The sequence below is a fragment of the Bos javanicus genome, chromosome 23, assembly GCF_032452875.1.
Source record: "Bos javanicus breed banteng chromosome 23, ARS-OSU_banteng_1.0, whole genome shotgun sequence".
In the NCBI taxonomy this organism is placed as follows: domain Eukaryota; kingdom Metazoa; phylum Chordata; class Mammalia; order Artiodactyla; family Bovidae; genus Bos; species Bos javanicus.
Window position 1 is genome coordinate 39,677,846 of NC_083890.1, and position 21,894 is coordinate 39,699,739.

Genomic DNA, 21,894 nt, shown 5'->3' on the forward strand with positions numbered 1-21,894 from the left:
GAGTCTGGGTGAACTCCTGGAGTTGGTGATGGACAGGGAGGCCTGGCATGCTGCGATTCATGGGGTTGCAAAAAAGTTGGACACGACTGAGCAACTGAACTGAACTGAACTGAATCTTGGCCTTCCCTGGTAGCTCAGATAGTAAAGAACCCACCTGCAATGTGGGTGGATTCTTCCCTGGATTGGGAAGACCCGTGGAGGAGGGCATGGCAACAAACTCTAGTATTCTTGCCTGAAGAATCCCCATAGACAGAGGAGCCTGGTGGGCTACAGTTCATGGAGTCACAAAGAGTTGTACACGACTGAGCAACTAAGCACACAATCTTGAGTAAAAGTGAAAGATTTTGGCATCCACATCTCTTTTGAAAAATAGAAAGTGAAGGGAAAGTCGCTCAGTCGTGTCCAACTGTTTGTGATCCCATGGCCTATACAGTCCATGGAATTCTCCAGGCCAGAATACTGGAGTGGGTAGCCTTTCCCTTCTCCAGGGGATCTTCCCAACCCAGGGATCGAACCCAAGTCTCCCGCATTGCAGGCAGATTGTTTACCAGCTGAGCCAAAGAGTAAAAAGGAAACAAGTTGAACAAAACAGACATAACTCCACCACATCCTTGGGAAATTTTGTGAATGCCAAAGAAAAAAGTTCTTAAGTAAATGCAAGATATATTTACTCATCATAAAAACCTGGTCAAATAAATACTTTTAAAATCATGGATAGCACTTACAAAAGAACTCTGAAAGCATAGTATATCATGTTCTGGAAAAAAGTCTAGGATGATTTAAGGATCATTTATTCCTTGAATTGTTAGACCAAGATATACTTAAACTTGGTTCTTATATTTTAAAGTTGTGTCTAAGATCCCTAACCCGAAATAGCTAGCGGCATGTTACTCTGATTTCCTGGAATTACAGATCAACAGTGCTAGAAAGATATTCAAGACAATTTGTTTCAACACCTATTTATAGATATGGTTGTAAGACCCAGATAGGATGAAAGTCATGCAGTGGCAACATGAAAAGTAGGACCCAGAGCCCTCGACTCTTAGTTGACTGGGTCTTACTAGTGATTTAAAATAGTAGTTCAAAAAATTTTGAGATTGGTTGCAGCAGTCACTCCAGATATAGTTTGCTGAAGTGAACCTGAAGTGAAATCGCTCAGTCGTGTCTGACTCCTTGCGACCCCATGGACAGTAGTAGCCTGCACCAGGCTCTTCCGTCCATAGGATTTTCTAGGGCAAGAATACTGGAACGGGTTGCCATTTCCTTCTCCAGGGAATCTTCCTGACCCAGGAATCGAACCCAGGTCTCCCACATTGATAGACAGACGCTTTACCGTCTGAGCCACCAGGGGACCTAGTTTGCTACCATAGGTGATAAAAAATAACCCAAGGGGAAGATCAAAATAATGATACAGGGGGGCTTCCCTGTGGCTCAGTGGTAAAGAGCCCACCTGCCAAGGCTGGAGAGCCGAGTTGGAACCCTGATCTGGAAAGATCCCACATGCTGCAGAACAACTGAGCCTGTGCACCACAACTACTCGGCCTGCGCTCTAGAGCTGGGGAGCCACAACCACTGCAAGCCCACACGCCCTGGAGCGTGTGCTCCGCAACAAGAGAAATCACCACACCGAGAAGCCCGCACAGCCCAACTAGAGAAAAGCTCATGCAGCCACGAAGACCCAGTACAGCCAAAAATAAATAAGGAGAAAGATAATGATACAGAAACATGTCCACTTCCTCCCATCCAAAAAAAAAGGCAAAAAAAAAGCAAAAGAAAAAGAAAAAAAAAAGCAAAAAAAAAGAAAAGAAAATCTTATTATTCTTTTTGCTCTAAATTGTCAAATGTGTTGCCTACATTATTTCCCTTTAAACCCACAGACTAAATTGGAAGCATTTTCTTCCTTAGTGACCTAAACAGGGTTTTCTCACTCAGGCTAAATGGCCATTCTGGCTCAGCAGGGGGCGCTGTCCATCATTCTCTTTCAGGCCAATGGAGTAGCTAGATTCCAAGGGGTCTCTTACTGTGGGTTAAGCATCACCCCTCAAAAGTGACACACAATTCCACTAACACATCATCAAACTGGTCACATGATCCCATCCAACCACACAGGAGTCAGAAAATGCAATACTGAAGGCAGAAAACCAGAAATATTTGAAGAACAGCATTACCACAACACACCGTTACTTCTGAAACATGAATAACTGGATATTGACCTTCTCTGATTGAATACTCACGTTTATTAAGTACCTAGTTGTTGGTTTTTTCATCACAAGCAGAAGCTAGCTAAAAAGAATGCCACCAAGAATCAAGCACCTTCAGCAAAAACCTTTATTCAATCACTAGATAACTAATGGTCACTAGTTGCATTGGCCATGCTAAAATCAAGATATATTCTTTTGAAAATGTAATATTCAAATATAGAAGCCTTTACTTCATATGCTAATGCTAAGTTGTTTCAGTCGTGTCCGACTCTGCGACCCCATAGACGGCAGCCCACCAGGCTCCGCCATCCCTGGGATTCTCCAGGCAAGAATACTGGAGTGGGTTGCCATTTCCTTCTCCAATGCATGAAACAGAAAAGTGTAAGTGAAGTCACTCAGTTGTGTCCGACCCTTCGAGACCCCATGGACTGCAGCCCACCAGGCTCCTCTGTCCATGGATTCTCCAGGCAAGAGTGCTGGAGTGGGGTGCCATTGCCTTCTCCATTACTTCATACACAAATGGTGAATACTTGACTATTGGTTTGGGGGTTCTTTTGTTGTTGTTGTTTGCTTTGTTTTGCTTTTTCCAAGTAGCCACGTAAGAGGAAATTCTGTTTGCTCAAGGAATTACGGCATGCAGCTTGCAAAGGGCTTGCTCCAAAGAATCCTATGCCACAGCTAGGAAAATTTGCTCTAACCAAAGCAAAAGTTTTCTGTTCATTCTGTACATGACTACACTTCACTGCTACGTTTAGGTATACAATCTTTTTGTTCTGTATTTCTCTCTGCTGCTATGTGTCCCTTTTCTTACAGTGTTGAAAGAATTCTAAGTTCTACAAGGTATTACGTAGCATTATACTTTTTCTTACAGGGGTCAGTTCAGGACATTTCACTTGAATCAAGGTCATTCTCTTCAAGCAGCTGAAGAAATATGGACACTCATATTTACTTCTGATCATTAAGAATACTCTTAACAGGAAAAAAATTTACCTTACATATTATGGAAAGAACAGTAGAGGTTCCTCTTAGAGAAAGGAAAATGTGAATTTAGACATAGAACTCCCTTTAAAAACTGAATCTGTTTTTGCAAACTATTACATATAGGGTGGATAAACAACAAGGTTCTACTGTATAACAGGGAATTATATTCAATATCCTATGATAAATCATAATGGAAAGAATATGAAAAAAGAATGCATGTATAACTGAGTCACTTTGCTGTACAGCGGAAATTAAATACAGTGTAAATCAACTATACTTCAATAAAATTTTTTAAATGAAAAAAAGTGCATCTGTTTTAATAAAAGGTAGGTTATAAAGCAAGTCACTTAAACCCAAAATACTTTGTTATTAAATATCTCGATCAGTGTTGTTACAGAAGTTAAGTTTGGGGCCTAGTGAATGAAAAAAAGAAGCTTAGTTAGCTTTTCATCAACTACAGTGGATGATCTCAACTAAGCTTAAAATTAACTGTTCACTATTTGTCGTTATTGTTCAGTAGCTAAGTCGTGTTCAACTCTCCCTGTCCTCCACTATCTCCCAGGGTTTGCTTAAATTCATGTCCATTGAGTTGGTGATGCTATCTAACCATCTCATTATCTGCCACCCCCTTCTCCTTTTGCCCTCAATCTTTCCTAGCATCAGGGGCTTTTCCAATGAGTTGGCTCTTCACATCAATTGGCCAAAGTACCGGAGCTTCAGCATCAGTCCTTCCAATGAATATTCAGGATTGATTTCTTTTAGGATTGACTGGTTTGAACTCCTGGCAGTCCAAGGGACTCTCAAGAGTCTTCTTCAGCACCGCAATTCGAAAGCAGTGCACTATTCTCTTCCACAGATAATACAATCCTCCATGGGAAGAAAAAGACCCTCTTGCTTTCCAGTTGTCTCCAGGAGCCTGCTTTACTCATCTGAAAAAAGGTAACTTATATTTGCATAAACCTCAGAATTTGTGAACTCATGCTTTAAAGTCATTAAAGACAATCATATTGGGAGGTGAAGTTAAGTCATAAACTATACACGCTGTTGTTCATCGCTTCAGATATATACGCAACACATGTAAAATCAACTTAGAAGTTTGAAAAACTATTTTCCTGCCTAGAATTAAATCTTGGTCCCATTTGCACTGTTCAAACTTCAGTGTGGCCGCCAGCACACTGGACCCGGCAGCTCTGTCCGCTCCCCCTCTGCTGCAGCTGTTTGCAACTAACTTGAATTATTATCATTAAAAAGCTTCTCCCAATTTCTGAACCCAAAATAACAGTACAGAGCATTGTTCATTCAACTACATTACAGAAAAACAGAGATTTGTTTTGAAAATAAAGATCTACCTAAAGCCCCAAGTCATTAAGTCAGAAACTAAATTGCAAGTTGATGGTAGTGAAATGTGAGCCCAAAACTGGAGAAACAGACTCATTAAGGCTTAACTTTCAAACTGCCAATGTTAACCAAGGCAATCTTAAATTAGAAGCATTTTTCTTCCTTCCAAGGAAACTCTTTCATCCACACAATTAAGGGGTTAGACAAGAGAAATGATTCTTCACCAGAGGAGTGCATGAGATTACCTCTGAAACAGTTCCAAACACGCACACATCCATCCACACCTCAGACCTACTTAATCAGAAGGTGACGTGTCTGTTTTGAAAACCTTGCAGAAAAGGATTCTGATCTACATCTTAAGTCTGTAAATTCTAAATCCCTGAAGTTCTTTCCAGCCCTAGGTGCTACATCAATCAATGGAGCCAATGAGAAAGGAGTTCTACAGAGTTGAATCAATAAGGCTCTGCAGGCAATAATGATTTGTTGATTACACAGTGAGATTGTAGTGAAAGAGGGAGGCACCTGGCTTCCACTCGTGGTTCAGTTGTTGAAAAGGTTTCACTGTTAGATTTTCAATTCACACATAGTCTTGGATAGAGAAAGGGCGTGGGCTTTGGCCCAAGTTCAAATTTTCACTCCTTCGTTAGTAGCCAAGTAAGTAAACGTGCACTAGTTACTGCTCTTAAGCCTTTTTTGAGTCTCAGTTTTGTGGCTCAGAGGTTAAAGCGTCTGCCTGCAATGCGGGAGACCTGGGTTCGATCCCTGGGCTGGAAAGATCCCCTGGAGAAGGAAATGGCAACCCACTCCAGTATTCTTGCCTGGAGAATCCCATGGACAGAGGAGCCTGGAGGGCTACAGTCCACAGGGTCGCAAAGAGTTGGACACGACTGAGCGACTTCACTTTGTCACTGCACAGTGCCTCATACAGAGCTGTGTGTGTGTGTGTGTGTGAAAGTAGATCAGTCATGTACAACTCTTTGCGACTCCATGGACTATATAGCCTGCCAAGCTCCTCTGTCCATGGAATTCTCCAGGCCAGAATACTGGAGTGGGTAGCTGCTCCCTTCTCCAGGGGATCCTCCCAACTCAGGGACTGAACCCAGGTCTCCTGCATTGCAGGCAGATTCTTTAATCATCTGAGCCACCAGAGAAGCCCACAGGGCATAGGTGCTGGGTAAATATTACTTCCAAACAGATCATATTCCCTTCTGCTTCTGCCTCCTTGTTTATCAAGATAAGCCTTTTCCTTATCTCTATTAAGGCTTCTCTCATTATAAAACAGAGATCTGCCTGGTGGCTCAGACGGTAAAGCATCTGCCTACAATGTGGGAGACCCAGGTTCAATCCATGGGTTGGGAAGATCTCCTGGAGAAGGAAATGGCAACCCACTCCAGTATTCTTGCCTGGAAAATCCCATGGATGGAGGAGCCTGGTAGGCTACAGTCTATGGGGTCACAAAGAGTTGGACATGACTGAGCGACCTCACTTTCACTTTCATTATAAAACAAATCAGACATTTTTACTTAAAGATAAAGTACTGGTGGTTTAGTCACTAAGTTCTGTCTGACTCCTGTGACCCTATGGCTCTCCAGTCTCCTCTGTCCATGGGTTTTCCAGGCAAGAATACTGGAGTGGGTGGCCATCTTCTTCTCCAGGGGATCTTTCCAACCCAGGGATTGAACCCAGGTTTCCCGCATTGTGGGCGGATTCTTTACCAGCTGAGCCACAAGGGAGGTTGTTATATAGCAACTCTGATCAGCCTTTCACTAGACTTCTCAGATACAACAAATTTGACTTGTTTTCACTCTCATTTTCTTTCATCTCCATATTTTAAGGGAGATGGTAAAAACAAAACCAACCAGCTGCATGTGAAGAAGGTATACATACTTGACAAATAAATTGATTTGTAACCATAACACCATATACGGATTCCAATGTTAATAATGCATATCCCATTTGTTTTCATATATGGATTTCACTTTAGTAAATCATATAATGAGGTTTTTTATTTCCCATAACCTCCCTAATGTGTTCTCAGAACAGTTCTGAGTGGAATCATAGTTTAAAAAGCATGGATTAGGCTTTATATTTTTATTTTTCCAATAACATGAAAAAATAATGAAAATGAACAGCAAAGGTACAATTTTATAAAATGAGCAAATTTTAATATAGGGTGCTATCTAAGCATAACAGAATAACTAAAGAGAATATTGCAGCATGGAGAATATTGCAGCCCAGAAATTCCTAACATATTATAAGATTTGCCCATTTACACTTGGTTGACTTGGGGATGTTCCACTAGATTCCTGTATCCCCTGACGTATGGTGGTAGACATCTATTTTTTTAATTAAAAGAAATGATAAATTTTGCAAAATCCTTCAAAACTGTGGGTACATGAAACCAGGGTAGACAGTTTTTTTCACTGCCAAGAGAGGGTGTGGTTTCAGAGTTTCCACTGAAGGCCCCTTTAGGAACGTAACATTTCTGTTGTGTCTGGGCTGACTTCTGCCATATCCTAGCAATGAAGACGGAGCTCACTCAATGCCTGTTGCCTAAATCTGAGCTCCCCAGTCTAGCCACAGATTCCACAATTCCCCTCTTTCAAGTTATCATTTCAAATCCTGATTCTGACATGCATCAAGTAAAAAAAAAAAAAGATAATATTAAACAAGAAAAAAAAATATACATATCAATTTATTTACTACTGTTAGTAGTTTCTATTTTTACCCATGTTTCAAAAAGCTCTATGCTTTTGCATACTTTATGCATTTGAGTCATTTTGATAAATGCGTATTTTAGACTTCTGAACTATAGTAAGAGTAAACTCATAAATGAAAATGTTAACCTGAATTATTCCAGTAAGTTTGTCACTTTATATTCACTAAGCAATTGAGTTAAATAATAGTAATTAGTTCCACCAAATTAACACTATTATGATTAGATAATTTGCTCATGGTTATTCAACAAGCCAGGAATAATACCTAAGAATAAAGCATAAAACCTAGAGCTAAATTTCGCAAGAAGAATACGGTACCGATTTTTTTTTAAGTTTTTTTAGTATTTAGTTTTAGTTTTGGCTGCACTGGGTCTTAGCTGCCACATGTGGGATCTAGTTAGCTGACCAGGGATCAAACACGGGCCCCCAGCATTGGGTGCTTGGAGTCTGGATCCCACCAGGGGAGTCCCCAGTACTGATTTTTAATTGCAGTTTCAGTAGGACATTAAGGAGAAATTTCAAATGAAGGGTGGGATATATACCAGATTCACAGGTGGAAGGACTCAATGTTGTAAATATATAAATTCTCTCCACATTAATTTTTATATAATTCAATATAATTCCAATAAAAAGTAAAATGGAATGTGGAGGGGGATAGATCACAAAATGAAGTGAAAGACTTCTAGTCAATAAGGCATGCTGAGCCGACTTGGAAAGTCCACTCCCTCACACCCCTGTCACCCTATCCCATCACCTTCTCTGCTAACACACAGAAGCTCTGGATAAATATAATGAACTATTTTAAGTGCACAGCTGGGCAGAAAGCAAGAAGAGGAAGTCTCCCAGAAACAAAAAAGAAACTCAAAACCCACAACAGTGATTAGAAATCAAAGACCTAGTAGGAATATGAGAATAGGATATTTACCTTTGAGTGTAGAATTTACCTACCAGGTGAGGCTTATATAAAGTCAGGAGGGTAGAAGGACAAGAAAAATTCCATCCTCTCCCTGGGTCAGGAAGATCCCCTAGAGGAGGGCATGGCAACCCAGTTCAGTATTCTTGCCTGGAGAATCCCATGGACAGAGGAGCCGGACAGGCTACAGTCCATGGGGTCACAAAGAGTCAGGCATGACTGAAAATGGCTTAGCATGCTCAAAAGGACAGTAGTACAAAACAAAATTTCAAGAAGAACCACACAGAGATCTAGAATTGAAAATATCTTGAATGGAAAAAGAAAAAAAGTAGACCATTTTAACAGAGCCACACTTAGCTGGGCTGGAAGAAGCACAAGCTGGAATCAAGATTGCTGGGAGATATATTAATAACCTCAGATATGCAGATGACACCACCCTCATGGCAGAAAGTGAAGAGGAACTAAAAAGCCTCTTGATGAAGGTGAAAGTGGAGAGTGAAAAAGTTGGCTTAAAGCTCAACATTCAGAAAATGAAGATTATGGCACCTGGTCCCATCAGTTCATGGGAAATAGATGGGGAAACAGTGGAAACAGTGTCAGACTTTATTTTTGGGGGCTCCAAAATCACTGCAGATGGTGACTGCAGCCATTAAATTAAAAGACGCTTACTCCTTGGAAGAAAAGTTATGACCAACCTAGAGAGCATATTCAAAAGCAGAGACATTACTTTGCCAACAAAGGTCCATCTAGTCAAGGCTATGGTTTTTCCTGTGGTCATGTATGGATGTGAGAGTTGGACTGTGAAGAAGGCTGAGCGCCGAAGAATTGATGCTTTTAAACTGTGGTGTTGGAGAAGACTCTTGAGAGTTCCTTGGACTGCAAGGAGTTCCAGCCAGTCCATTCTGAAGGAGATCAGCCCTGGGATTTCTTTGGAAGGAATGATGCTAAAGCTGAAACTCCAGTACTTTGGCCACCTCATGCGAAGAGTTGACTCATTGGAAAAGACCCTTATGCTGGGAGGGATTGGGGGCAAGAGGAGAAGGGGACGCCAGAGGATGAGACGGCTGCATGGCATCACTGACTCGATGGACGTGAGTCTGATTGAACTCCGGGAATTGGTGATGGCCAGGGAGGCCTGGCGTGCTGCGATTCACGGGGTCGCAAAGAGTTGGACACGACTGAGCGACTGAACAGAACTGAACACCAGGGAGGAGAATCTTCGGAGACATCTTGGAACTTTGCCTTCTACAGGGAAAAAGCAATATTTCACGATACGCCCCAGGTCACATCCCTTTTAGCACTTTTGCTCTTAACCACTGCGCTAAGGGAACTGTACTAGAACAGCACGGCATTGTCCTCGGGATCTTAAGTGTACAGGACTTCCTCTACTGAAGACTGACTCACGCCCCATACGAAGTAATCACCTCTCTTCCTAATATATTAGTCCATCTAATATACTACCGCTGGATACCATTTCTAGGGTATAAACCACACTTGCTGTCAATGTAAATACTCTGTGTGACTCAAATGTATTTTTCAAGTTGTCTTTTCAACTCGCAAAGAGTCGGACATGACTGAGTGACTTCACCTTCACTTCTCAACTCTAGGAACGCATTAATAAAAATATTGTTTAGATTGTCCCCTTGTCACTCCTTGACCGTAAAAGTCTTTGAATAACACTGCAAATGCTGCAAAGATTTATATGGAAGCTAACAGTTTAAAATTCCCAAAAGCTGAAAAGAGGCATCCATTAGCATTCTTGTTTATTTTAGAGTTTATTGGCTTGTGAATATCCTCTTTATCGTTTTACAGGAACACATACACTTTTAAAAAATTGATCAGTGGCAGAATACAAATGGTGAACAATTCATCTTAGCTGTTTATTGCTTCTATGATTCTCTAGAAACAGAAGGTGGGAAATGTCTCATGTTGCTTATTACACAAAAGCCCTATCTCAGATCATTTCCCCAGCTGTGGAACAGATTGCAAACCTCATCTTAAAATTACCAAATGTGTACCTTAATTGATTAATTCAAATTCTCGTAGCATCATTTTAAGAAATGAAAACAGTTATTGTGACATTTCCCTGGATAAATTTGATTCCTATGATAACCGTATCTGCTTTCCCTCCTATCGTTTTGCCAATTATGTATCATTGAAAAACTATAAATAGTTTTCTATGTGTGACTCCTAAAATGAACCAGCAAGACTCGTGGGATAGAATCAGAAAATGACTGTTTCCTCCACTGCCTCTTTAATTTTATTATGTGGGGTTTTTCTTTTGTCCTTGAATGAAATTTGAAGCCAGTTGTCATGACTTCTAATCACTCAAATAATGAAGTCTTTTCAATTCACTCTAGATCCAAGAAAATCACAGTTCTGTAATGTTTCTAATGGAATACAGCACTTCAAACTCTTCCAACTTCACGTGAAGTGACAAGGCTCCCTCCTGCAACTAGGTATGACCCACTGAACACTTCCCAGGTGTACTGGGAAAGGAAGACAAAGACTCTTTCTCTCTCTGGCCAGATTGCTAATTGAGGTTGCCCCACTTTCTGATACAAAAGTGGGATGAGGTAGGGGGAAAATGAGACAGAAAATTCTTCCTTGACTAATACAGACTAATTAGATCATTAGATCTGATGCTGGTGATCTGTGAGCGTAGTGGGTGTTTAAAGCTTACTTTTTTTTCAATTGAAGTACAGCTGATTTTCAATATTGCTTTAGGTCCAGGTGTATAGCAAAGTGATTCAAATATATATATATATTTTTTCAATTGTTTTCCATTGTAGGCTATTACATGATATTGAATATAGTTCCCTATGTTATACAGTAAATCCTTGTTATCTCTTTATTTAGTAGTATGTATCTGTTCATCCTTATACTGCTCATTTTTCTCCCACCTCACTTTTCCTTCGATAACCATAAGTTTTTCTATGTCTAGAGTCTGTTTCTGTTTTGTAAATAAGTTCATTTATACTATTTTTTATATTCCATGTATAAGTGATAACACATGATATTTGGCTTTCTCTCTGCCTGACTTACTTCACTCGGTAATAGTCATCTCTAGGTCCATCTATGTTGGTGCAAATGGCATTAGTTCATTCTTTTTTATGGCTGGGGAATATTCCATTATATATTTCACAATTTCTTTATCCATTCATCTCCTGATGGACACTTAAAAAGCTTACTTTTTCTGTTGAGCCACGAGTGGGATGCTGATGAAAATAATGGAAGTTAGAGCAACTGAAAACCTTGAATCTCCTCATCACCGGGGATCTCTCACCTACGGATCCGTTTTTGCAGATGGTTACTTACAACCCCCTCCTCAGTTTACCCAGCTGGGGTCCAAGGGCCCTCTTCCACATGACCTGAGGACTCCAGCTAGCTCACGCTCTAGAGTGATGACCTACCTCTGTTCTTTAGGTAACAACCCATGCGCTCTGTGCCTGATCAAACTAAGGAGTGATGAAGTGACATCTCTTTCACTCCATCATCAGAGGAGCTAGCTAGCCAGTCCCTCATCCTTCAGATTTCTCAGGCCTGAATCTCTACACTTCTCCTTCTGAAGGGATACACATTAAACACTCCAAATGATCTGTAGAAAACCCTTTCACTACATGTGAGCTGAGGGGTAGGTACCTCACACCGTTCTGTTGGTGGCCAGGATGGGGGACTCAACTACACCACCAACTCTCTAAAAACCTTCTAATAATTATTTCCTTGGCTTCTCGAACCATGTTTTATCACCTGGAAGTGACCAACAAGCTAATCATGAACAATTTGAACTGGTTCTCCTGTACTTCCTTTCCCACATGGGCACTGTGGTCTTACATCTAACTTTGGAATGAGGCCTCTCTTGTCTTGAGCCACACACAGCTAAAACTGAGAACTATCAACAGGTTCCACGTGTACTCATATTTCTCTCAAGTGCTCCGTTTCTATTTTTTTTTCCGCAAGTAGAAAACATGTATGCTGTTGGCTCACCAACACCTACAAGCAGGGTTTGAACTTTCAAGAGTTAAATAATTCTAGAAACCGAGGTTTAAGCACCAACCATGAAGGATGAAATAACAATGACTGAGACAGGTGAGGTGGGGACCTAGTTAGAAGCACACTGGAGAAAGAGTCAAAGATACAGTCAGAGTTCGCAATCTATGTAGCCGGACTGAACCCAGGATCTTCTATTCTCCCAGCCTGGCTCCTCGTCCATGATACCAAGTGGCATAGTCATTGGGGAGCTATCTTGGATTCTTCCCTTTCTCTCATCTGCCAAGTCCAATTAGTAATCAAGTTTTATTACTGCCACATATAAAGCATCCCTTCTTTCCTGACACTGTTTAATTTTCGTAAGAGTTAATAGGGACCTTTTTTTTTTAAGATAAGAGAGTGGAATATGTGTATATGTTAACGAAAAAGAATCAGTCGAGAAGAAGAGATTGAAAATATTTGAGAGAAAAAGCAATTAGTGAGGCCAGATCTCTAAAGAAGAGATGGAAACTTGAAAGTACTGACAAATCTTGAACAAGAGAAGGAAAACTACTATTTAAGAAGCTGACTTGTTCATAAAGCTAAATTTACTTAACTCCCTAATGTTGATATTTTCTTTTCTGAAATAAGATGAGATGGTAGTGTTTTTAATGTCCTTACTAGAAAAAGATTTAAAATTGGCAAACATTCAGTCCCTAAAATTCTGGGGTAGGATTTTTGCTACTCCCTCAAGTCTAAACCCAGTACCCAAATCTTGAGTATCTGCTTGACGACTGACCTCTCTCTCTCTCCTTCCACCTAAGGGAGAAACATTTTTATATTGGCTGTTTGTACTTTCCTGTCTTCCTGATGCTCATTCATCATTCCACTTCCTTTTGTCTGTATCTCTCAACGGAAGCTGCCCATGGCTGAGGTCACGCTGACCCAACTGCCAAACCCAATGGTACCTTCTTTGTCTTCGTGATGCTAATGAGAGTCCATCTTGAATTTCACCGTTCCCTTTGATTCTCTGATTTCACGCTCTCCTGATCTTTGTCCTCTGTTCTGTCCACCTTTCCTCAGGCCCCTCTTGTTGACTGGCTTCCTATGTTCTCTGAGTTTCGCTGCTGAAGGTTCTCTTTGCTCCACTCTCTTGGTTTACCTTACCCACACCTTCTACCATGACATGTGTTCTGACAACTCCCCTATAATCACCTTGTGTGATCCGTACGACTCTTGGGTGTGACTATCACCTTTTCCAGATGAGGGAGATGAGGCTAAGAAAACTAATTTGCAAAAGCTGCATGATTCGTATTAAGGAATACTAATAAGCCACAACCTTCCGAATCCAAAGGCCATGGTCCTCTGATTCCAAAGGATAAAATAAGGTATACAACTGAAAATAGACAGGTTTCAGGAACACATCAGACTGTTGACTAATTTTACATCTTGGTCTTGGACAACACTAAGGAAACTAAGGATTACCTCTTTTATAAGCCTACTTATAAACTGAAATATATTTATATACAAATTCACATACGCTATTCCAAATACTCTTACCTTTTTCTGCTCACATAGTTTCCCAAGAAACATTTCAATAGTGATAAGTTGCTCAAGTATGCTAATGGAGAGTACTATTTTAAAAAGGGAAAAAGTCTGGACTCACTAAATACTATGGGAAAGAAGCATGAAGTTACAGGACCTCGCTGAAAGATTTAAAGCAAAATTTCCTGAGGTACTTCTGCACTTTCCAAGAGGGGGCAGAAATGAGAACCAGGGCTACATGAGTTTCTGGCAGCAACAGTCCCAGTTTGCAGACCTAGAACCTGAGCTGTATGAACAAGACAGTCGCTGTATATACTAGGAAAAGCTGGCTTAAAACTCAACATTCAAAAAACTAAGATCATGGCATCCGGTCCCATCACTTCAAGGCCAATAGATGGGGTAACAATGGAAACAGTGAGCGACTTTATTTTCTTGGGCTCCAAAATCACTGCAGATGGTGACTATGGCCATGAAATTAAAAGACGCTTGCTCCCTGGAAGAAAAACTATGACAAAGCTAGACAGGAGATTAAAAAGTAGAGACATTACCATACCGACAAAGATCCGTCTAGTCAAAACTATGGTTTTTCCAGTAGTCACATATGGATGTGAGAGTGGGACCATAGAGAAAGCTGAGCGCCAAAGAATTGATGCTTTTGAACTGTGGTGTTGGAGGAGACTCTTAAGAGTCCCTTTGACAGCAATGAGATCAAACCAGTCAATCAAAGCCCCTTAAAGGAAATCAGTCCTGAATATTCATTGGAAAGACTGATGCTGAAGCTGAAACTCTAATACTTTGGCCACCTGATGTGAAGAACTGATTCATTGGAAAAGACCCTGATGTTGGGAAAGATTGAAAGCAGGAAAAGAAGGGGATGACAGGACAAGATGGTTGGATGGCATCACTGACTGATGGACATGAGTCAGAGCAAGCTCAATGAGTTGGTGAAGGACAGGGAAGCCTGGCATGCTGTAGTCCATGGGGTTACAAAGAGTTGGACACGACAGAGCAACTGAACTGAACTGAATACGTACCAGGCGTAGCAGTGGAGCCTCTGTTTACAAAGCTCTGTGTACAAAGATGTTTTTAAGAACCAGCTAAATGCAGAGAATAATGTCTGCCTCTGGGGACACTGAAGAGAAGGATGAATTCCACAGGTACAAAGAGTCTCTCCTGGACTAGCAGCTTTTACCCTTAAAGATCAAACTTTGAGATAACTCGTCCCCTCTTTACGTACGGTTTACTGTTGATCAGACAGAATAAACAACAAAGTCAAAAGAAGTTGACTAAAACAAACTTGTGAGACCAACGTTAAAACTTGAGAGTCCCTTGGACTGCAAGGTAATCCAACCAATTCATCCTAAAGGAAATCAGTCCTGGGTGTTCACTGGAGGGACTGATGTTGAAGCTGAAACTCCAATACTTTGGCCACCTGATGGGGAGAGCTGACTGATTTGAAAAGACCCTGATGCTGGGAAAGATTGAGGGCAGGAGAAGGGGACGACGGAGGATGAGATGGTTGGATGGCATCACTGACACAATGGACATGGGTTTGGATGGACTCCGGGAGTTGGTGATAGACAGGGAGGCCTGGCATGCTGCAGTTCATAGGGTCGCAAAGAGTCGGACACGACTGAGCGACTGAACTGAACTGAACGTTAAAACTTACTGCTAAATAAGGCATCACCAACTTAATGGACGTGAGTTTGAGCAAACTCTGGGAGACAGAGAAGGACAGGAAAGCCTGGCATGTTCATGGGGTCACAGAGATGGACATGACTTGGCGACTGAACAACAACAACTATAGTATAAAGGAGACTTAAAAGACAGTTTAATAAAGGAATACACATTTTAATTTATAATTGCTCTGGCAGGACAACACAAGGAGACAGAATTTATAAAAACCTTGAAGGAAATGAATGATTCAATGTAACAGAGAATCACTTATAGGGAGCAATGGAGAATGTAGCAAATAGTCACACTATAGATGTAAATCACCAAATGTCATGAAATTATAAAGTATATTTTTAAAAGCATCCTGATTGTTAAGGATTAATGCTACTTTGGAACACATATTTTCAATGTAGTAATTGTCTTTAGTCATTAAATCTATCTAAGAATGTTGAGTTCCACACATTGAACACACTTACCCTGAAATATAAGGACAAGAGAAGCCTTTATAAGGTCTTTGCAGAATTAGGAAATTTGCCAGATATCCCCAAATTAGCATGCTATCATCCACAGATTCAATCAACAGCTTGTACTCATAGAGAAGCAGTGTGGGGTGTTGGAAGGGGTATGTGAGTATGCCCAAGAGGCTTAACTTCTGAGTCACAGATCTATATAAAACGGATGATAACGTCTATCCATTAGGGCTATAAAGATACTTTTTAATGTATATAAAATACCTCAATAAATAAATGGTAGAGAGTTGTAACACTAGCAAGAGTACTCCCCTAGAATCTATACAATCTAGAATTTCTTAAGACTGGATCCAATCCTTTCAGTGCCTATGTATCGGGATAAATTCTTTTGGAAATCTTCAACCATAGGAACTTGGGAAGATAGATCTTTTAAGACAGAAGATCCTGAAAGGCAGAAACATCAAGAAGTAGAACTTCCAAAAACCAAGTCTTATTTAAGTAGGATTTTGAGGACTGGAAACTCCAGTGATTGTCTCTACTATTTCAGAATAAAATCTCGAGGAGGGGTCTGAAGGCCAATCATTTCTGAATGATTTGCTGACTTAGTAATTCACGTTCTTCACATACCTCACCACTTTACTTTTCTTTCTTTACCCTCATCTTGCTTAGGCTACTCCTTTTCTTCTGTCAGTCAGTTGAAATAGACCACATCCAAAGCAATGCAAAACACAGGATGCTAGTTTACAACAATTCACTGGCTTTGTAAACAACCTACATTGCCCTTAAGGTCACATTTTGAGTTTCGTTGAAAATCAGAGATTTGCAACTTACTTTACTGCTATTCCTGTATCATTGAACTTGTAAAGAAATTCATTTCAATGAGCAAAGTCCTCAGTACTACAAGAACTGGAAAGAATATAAAATTGAATGCCTATGAAAAGAATATGAAACGTAAAGTCTATCCTCCAAGTTTGGATTATGGCTACAACGGCATCAATATTCATTTGTAGGAAGACATTATTAGAATCTAGATGGCTTCGAAAGTGTCTTCCAATTTTAATGCTGTATGACTCAATTATTTCTATGTAGGTGAATCATAGAAATTAAATTAACATAGCATGATTAAATAAGGCAATTTGTGAGCGAGGCTGCCCTAAGCCTACTCTCTCTGTGGCTAAAGGTATTTCTTAGAATACTGAGCTAAAAATGTAACTGCATTCTGCAACCAATGCAAACGTTGTAATTGATGGGAGGGGAAAAAATTCAACCCAGAGTGCCAACAATTCCTCTATGAGCTAGCGTGGCAGGGAGAGTGTGGGGTCAGTGAAGCATCAAGTTACAGACTAAATTAAAGGCCTGGAGAAGAGTGACAGGGTCTAATCATCCAGTGTCTGAGGTTGCCAGAATTGGATCTACCACCCTTACTTGCTCACAAAGAATTGCTCAGCGGATGCTAAGCGCATAGACTAAGGGCTTCAAACATCTTTCACTAAAAAGCCTTCAGTTCCAAATAGCTCTTTCTGGAATTATTTCCTTGAAGTTTTTAGTTCTGTCATATTAAAACTGGCATGAAAAAGTAATCAAAACCTAATGCTTACAGTGCTCTGCCACAAAGAAAAATATTGTGGGTTTTCATTCCTATTAAAAACATGTGTTACATATATATATACATAATTATGTAAGTCCCAGACCCAGTGTACACACAAATACACAAAAACCTTAGGAAAATAATAATAGCTTTCCCCAAGCCAACAGATTTTATAACACAATGTTGTACTCTGTCCACAACTCCCCTCATGAAGCCAATGCTTTGAGAATGTCAGTGGGTAATGAATATTTCTGCATATTTTGTGTCATAAGCTGCAAACACGAGATATGCAGGAAGGAATTAAGGTCACTGTTAAAACTCAAACACAGTATTTTCTGGACTCGGTTGGCTAAATTGTGTGTATCTGCACTATTTTTCCTAGGGGAAAGTTAATTTTAGAAAGGAGAAAAAGTTTGCCAGGAAAGCAATCCCATTGGCTCAATACCTAGACAGTGACTCTGAAAGTTCAAAATGCTTTACAGACAGTCGCCTACTTGTCCTTAATATCCTTGAAAGCAAGTATCAGATACTATTCCTGTTTCATAACAAGCATCTTATTTCATAAAATGTTGTATGATTTACCATTATACCTACTTCGTGGTGTTTGAAAAAAATTAGTCCTTCACCTCAAATTTCCAAAAGACAAATGCAAATCTTTATTTTCCCTAGCAGTTACACTCAGAGGTACTTGTTAGGTACTTGGAATGGTTCAGGTATACATATACATGAAAAGCAGCAGGTGAACATCAATGACACAGTTTGAGATGGAGAAACAGTACTTATGCAAACTCAAATACAATTTACACTCTTAACCAAGTCAGGGTAGAAGAGCTTGGTTCAAATACTGAGGAATGTAAACAAGACCTAAAGCAATTTATATGATAATTCCTCTTTTAGTTCCTAGAGATAACAGTTCATTTGGGTCTTTAGCCTTAAAACAACCAACAAGGAAAAATGCCAGTGGTGACTGAAAGTCAGCCAGGGCAAGCACAATGAAGGAAGCGTTTCTGATTGCCAGGAGAATAGGCCTCAGTCCTCTTTAACAGCCAGAGTACTTGTGAAGCAGTTCTTACATTTTAAAAGTTGATGTGTAAAAGCTAACTCTTTAACAAGGGCTCTTAGAAGTGCAGTATTTCTCTCCAACCTATATCTGGATTTCAGAAGAACTGTTTACGCTCTCTTCCCAAAATTGCCGTCTTAAAACCAATGACACGCACCAAACTCATCAGTTTGAAGGGAACCAGCTTTCACTCCGTTTAAACTCCCTGTTCACTCTACGATTTTCAGCTGATGTCTACCAACAGCTGGGTGCCCACTCTCCTTCTCATAAGGACCTGATAGATATTTTCAGGTAATTACGAGAGACCGCGCATCGCAATCACCTGGAGTTCTTTTTTTTCAATACACGGAAGACTGCTCGCACACGCACACACCTTGCCATTTCTTAATCAGGCTCTCAGCATCCAAGTAGGAGCTATTACTTTAAACTATGATGAAGTTCTAGCGCCGCAATCACCAAGAACACCCTGTAAACTTATCACAGTGTTTCATTTTCAGGAAAAACAAAAATAAAACCAAGGCATCTCTATCCCTGTCTGGTGCAGATACAAAAGATAAGACAGCTACCTTGACCAGGGGTTATATCCTCCCAAAGTTAGGACAGTAACAAAAGTGGGGGAGGGTATGTGTTAGAAGGAGAAGAGTTGTGATCTCAGCCTGGCAATGACTAGACTACGGGGAAAATCGGTGCGCCGCTGCTTGCGACGCACACCTGGGCAGGGTGGACGACACCCCCCTCCCCCGCCGCCCCTCTCTCCCGGGGCCGGGGGCGCGGTGTTTCTGAGCTGCCTGGGGAGAAAGGGCGGAAAAGAGAGGGGTGAGGGCGGAGAGGAGGCGGGGGTCCGCGAGCGTCCGAGTCCCAGCGGGCCGACCGCCCGAGGCTCAGCCCAGCGCCTACGGGGCCGGGGAGGGGGCGAGGGAGGCAGTAGCGGGTGACAGCCTGGGGAGGCCGAGGAGGCACCTGGCCCGGGGCGAGGGCAGCACCCCGCGCCCCTCCTTACCGTGCGCGTGAGGTCGGAGCCCCGGGCGCGGAGACTAGGAGGGGCAGGGCGCGGGCGCAGGCCCGCGGAGGTCCGCTGTCAGCTTCCCCAGGCAGTAGCTCCAGGTACCGGAGGCGCTCCGATGTCCAGGCTACCAGCCCCTGCGCGCGGCTCGAGGCCCCTCCCCCGGCCCTTGCCCCCGAAGCTGCCTCCCCAACCCCTCCCGCCCGCCTCGGCGCGCTCCCCTTCTCCCCCTGCTGTTTATTCCGGAGAGCTGGGGCCCCTCTCCCGAGCCTTGCCTCCCCCGCGCGTGCACGCACAAACCTCCCCGAGAAACGAGCTCTCTTTAGGAAGCAGGCAGCGAACGCGATCCTTGAAATTCTGAGGCTGGGCGATTTCAGGAAAAAAAAAAAAAAAAAAACCTTTTAAAATCTTTGAGCTACCCTCTGAGGTTCAAAGCAGGAATCACTTCCATTCATCCCGTGCCTCCGTCGTCATTTGTTCTAATCACGGCATCTCTCGACAGTTGATGTTGATTGTGCTCTGAGAATCTCCTGCCAGTCAAATTTTTCCACAATAGCTCTTTCCATTTCATTGTTTTAAAAATGTAGACGTCCCCACTAGTTACACTTAGGTTGCCAGGACTTTCGATTGGCCCCGAGAAAGATACGTTCAGCTGTGCAAATCGGGACAGAGCTCTTTTGCTAGTATTGTCAATACCTACCACCTATTGTCCAAGGTAAGAGAAACCCAAGTAAGACGGTAGGTGTTGAGAGAGGGCATCAGAGGGCTTACACACTGAAACCATACTCACAGAAAACTAGACAATCTAATCACACTAGGACCACAGCCTTGTCTAACTCAATGAAACTAAGCCATGCCCTGTGGGGCCACCCAAGACTGGTGGTCTTGGTGGAGAGGTCTGACAGAATGTGGTCCACTGGAGAAGGGAATGGCAAACCACTTCAGTATTCTTGCCTTGAGAACCCCATGAACAGTATGAAAAGGCAAAATGATAGGATACTGAAAGAGAAACTCCCCAGGTCCGTAGGTGCCCAATACGCTACTGGAGATCAGTGGAGAAATAACTCCAGAAAGAATGAAGGGATGGAGCCAAAGCAAAAACAATACCCAGCTGTGGATGTGACTGGTGATAGAAGCAACGTCCAATGCTGTAAAGAGCAATATTGCATAGGAACCTGGAATGTCAGGTCCATGAATCAAGGCAAATTGGAAGTGGTCAAACAAGAGATGGCAAGAGTGAATGTTGACACTCTAGGAAACAGCAAACAGAAATGGACTGGAATGGGTGAATTTAACTCAGATGAGCGTTATATCTACTACTGCGGGCAGGAATCCCTTAGAAGAAATGGAGTAGCCAAAATGGTCAACAAAAGAGTCCGAAATGCAGTACTTGGATGCAGTCTCAAAAACAACAGAATGATCTCCGTTCATTTCCAAGGCAAACCATTCAGTATCACAGTAATCCAAGTCTGTGCCCCAACCAGTAACGCTGAAGAAGCTGAAGTCGAACGGTTCTATGAAGACCTACAAGACCTTTTAGAACACCCAAAAGAGATGTCCTTTTCATTATAGGGGACTGGAATGAAAAAGTAGGAAGTCAAGAAACACCTGGAGTAACAGGCAAATTTGGCCTTGGAATATGGAATGAAGCAGGGCAAAGGCTAATAGAGTTTTGCCAAGAGAACACACTGGTCATAGCAAACACCCTCTTCCAACAACACAAGAGAAGACTCTACACATGGACATCACCAGATGGTCAACACCGAAATCAGATTGATTATATTCTTTGCACCCAAAGATGGAGAAGCCCTATACAGCCAGAAAAAACAAGACCGGGAGCTGACTGTGGCTCAGGTCATTAACTCCTTATTGCCAAATTCAGACTTAAATTGAAGAAAGTAGGGAAAACCACTAGATCATTCAGGTATGACCTAAATCAAATCCCTTATGATTATACAGTGGAAGTGAGCAATAGATTTAAGGGACTAAATCTGATAGATAGAGTGCCTGATGAACTATGGACAGAGGTTTGTGACATTGTACAGGGCACACGGATCAAGACCATCCCCCTGGAAAAGAAATGCAAAAAAGCAAAATGGCTGTCTGAGGAGGCCTTACAAACAGCTGTGAAAAGAAGAGAAGCGAAAAGCAAACGAGAAAAGGAAAGATAAAAACATCTGAATGCAGTGTTCCAAAGAATAGCAAGAAGAGATAAGAAAGCCTTCCTCAGCGATCAATGAAAAGAAATAGAGGAAAACAACAAAATGGGAAAGACTAGAGATCTCTTCAAGAAAATTAGAGACACCAAGGGAACATTTCATGCAAAGATTGGCTCGATAAACGACAGAAATGGTATGGACCTAACAGAAGCAGAAGATATTAAGAAGAGGTGGCAAGAATACACAGAAGAACTGTACCAAAAAGATCTTCATGAC

The 21,894-nt window shown here is 41.6% G+C and overlaps 1 protein-coding gene across 1 annotated transcript in view; it reads right to left on the minus strand.

Annotated features, from left to right (window-relative positions):
* The window catches only part of RNF144B (ring finger protein 144B), a 158,973-nt gene extending 139,379 nt beyond the window's left edge, over nt 1-19,594 (minus strand). Inside the window, exon 1 of the mRNA XM_061398753.1 lies at nt 19,457-19,594. The gene's annotated coding sequence lies outside the window, so the exon portion shown is untranslated. The remainder of the gene's footprint in view (nt 1-19,456) is intronic.
* Between the last annotated feature and the right edge of the window lie 2,300 nt (nt 19,595-21,894).